Here is a 2,814-nt window from a genome sequence, read left to right as displayed (position 1 = left end):
TGGATCAATACCTAGTTCTGCAGACTGCAGGTTCAAAGTAACGTGGTTCTGAAGTATTGACGTGGAGCGCAAATGTTTCTCAAAATCGGTGTTCTAGACGTAAAGACGTTTTCATTAATTATGCCCTATTTAATATTTATGAAAAATAATAGCGAGTGTCTGTTGCTTGGTGATTCTGCAGCCGAACTTTATCACTTTCAAACTCGAAGCATTTTAATGCTACCAGGGATAGATTTAAATTTAGAAGTAGGAATGGAGAAGAGAGTAATGTGGGCGAGCGTGAAAGTCCCGGACTCCCTTCCCCGGGACGGAGGGGTATGAAAGAAGAGGCGGGTCATAGCGGTAGAGGTAAAAAGGAATTGCGTATTTTCGCCGTCCCCTTCAGCAACGTAGCAACGTAGCTTAATTGAGCCAATAAGATAATTTAAACTTTTCGTTACGTGTTGGAGGGAGGGGCTCTATACTGGACTATGAGTTGGACTGAAGCAAATACGAACCGTTCTCCATTCATACTTCTAAAATTAAATCTATCCCTGATGCTACTAATTTATATTTGAATAAAAAAGAAAAATAAAGTTCATGACGATGGAATTACTGCAGAGTCACTTGCTATTGTTCGTTCAAGCAGCATTTTTTTTCTATTAAAGTGGTCTCATTTCTTTGGGCTAACATATCTTCCTTCATATATCTTGGTTCAAATTTTTGATATAAATAAAACAGGTGACGCTGAATGGTCCAATCAGTGAAAGTTACATAGGAACGGCCAACAGATTACGGAAGTTCTTAAACATAAGGTCATTTACCATTTGAAATAAACATAAGCTAAAAAAAAGATTTTGAGAAATAAGCTTCCATTTAAATATAGCGAGGAATTAGTCGAGTTTACCAACGATGATATTTTCGGATATAGTGGAAACGGACGCATAGGAGAGCCTGGAGAGGTCAGCAACATTATTATTTCTCACGATTCTTCAAATTAATTTCAATTCGAAAGGTATTTTGGGTAATTAAAATTTTGAGAAAATAAATGTAGGAATGTGATATCGTCTTGATGCTGATGGGAAATTTGGCGTCGAAATATCAGAGAGCGTACAGTTTTACTACGCCAGTTGGTTCCACTTCTAGTCTCATCATATCCGGTGCTCCTCAAGCTCGACAGGTCTTTTCAGCGACCACCATTCTTCCACTTCAAAGCTTGGTATCATGAGATATTATTAACTTAGATATTTATTCTATTAATTTCATATCTTGGATTCTAGGTTTTCGCAGTTTTGGCAATCGCCACTATAGGAATCTGGTTCGTGAACGTTTTCAATGAAAAATTGCTCTTTCGTAATGGACAACGAAATTTTGTTGGATTAAATGCAAATAATAGGTTAATCTTTCGATTCCTGACTGACCTATTTCTATTGAATTCACCTCTGATTGCTAAAAGTAAGGGGCTCCTATGTATTATGTTGAAAAAAGTGGTTCTAGATAGATTAGAGTCTGGTGTTTGCTTAAGACGGATCACTCGGTACGTGGACAACAAAGACGTTAGATATAGCTTCAAACAAAAGGATTTTAGTGGACTAGTAACTTTGAAGCCAAATCTATCGTCATTGTAGTCAACATACCGGATGTTCCGTCTTAATCCTAAATCAAGGCGACGATTTTGCGTCCATCCCCTGTTGAAAACTGTCTATTTTCAATTGTCACAGCATAACGAAAAAGAATGAGTGATCATTTACCCTTTCCAAATTTTCGGTTAATTCTTCAATTAACTATATACTTTCAATTACACGAATGACGCGCATGATTTCAAAATTATGATAGTATAGTGCGCGTTGACGATTGCGAAATGGACAATAATGCCTTGCTCTTTGTCTCTGCCCTTAATTCTTCATCATAGACCAAGAGCCAGTGACCTGGATCTTACCTCATAAAGTACAAAAGGTCTGACCACTTGAATGAGTTCAGTTTTGATGCTCATTAATAGATTTGGCCGTCTTACGCGTCACAGCTGGGGCATTTGAGGGGGGCGGGGTCATGTTTGACCCTAATGAGGTATGATTTCTTACCTCATGAGGTACATGAATAAAGAAGGTGGCAAATGATAGAACTGGAAATGGCGATTCCAAATATATGAAATCTGACGTCATCAAAGGGGGCCATCAATAAATCAGACGGGGGTTAAAATGGTCGAATGAGGTATGAATTCTTACTTCATGAGGTACATGTATGAATCCGGTGTTGTTTGATAGATGTGGTCGTGCCAAATAACAGAATATAAAATCTGACTGGAAAATACGCGGCTTAGGTTTAATCTGACGGCCTGATTCTTGCGTCAGACTATGACAACTTCGTGCCTCATAAAGCTAGATTCCCACTCGACCGAAAAAAAACCAGCGCAAATCACGCAGCATACGGTAGAAATTTTACCTTACGCTGTAGACTGTTCACACTTCGACTGAATTTTGAGTTTGAAGGTAGATATTTTTGGGTCACGTGAGAGATTAGAGTGATTTCCATAACAATTATTTCACACTCTGAATTGGTATCTCTGTCCATTGTCGCTTAGATCGTACAAGAAAGTATATTTTCTAACCTCCTCAATAACGACTTCCTTATTAACATCTTACCTCATTTTCCGACCAAAAAAAATACATGGCGGCTATCAATCTATGTAACGTATGCGTGCACTCTTCAAATTTATGACGTAGGCAGTGGGATAATTTCATTGGCTGAGACACCGGCGTAACGCCGAACACGACCGAAAAATAGAACACAACTTGCGCCCGGCCGAGCGGAAATTTCGTCGGGCTTGGCGTAAAG

The sequence above is a fragment of the Phalangium opilio genome, unplaced genomic scaffold (assembly GCF_054372755.1).
Source record: "Phalangium opilio isolate 3A_F unplaced genomic scaffold, DU_Popi_V2 ptg000329l_1, whole genome shotgun sequence".
Lineage (NCBI taxonomy): Eukaryota > Metazoa > Arthropoda > Arachnida > Opiliones > Phalangiidae > Phalangium > Phalangium opilio.
The sequence above is the reverse complement of the archived record's forward strand: the minus strand, read 5'-3'. Positions refer to the sequence as shown.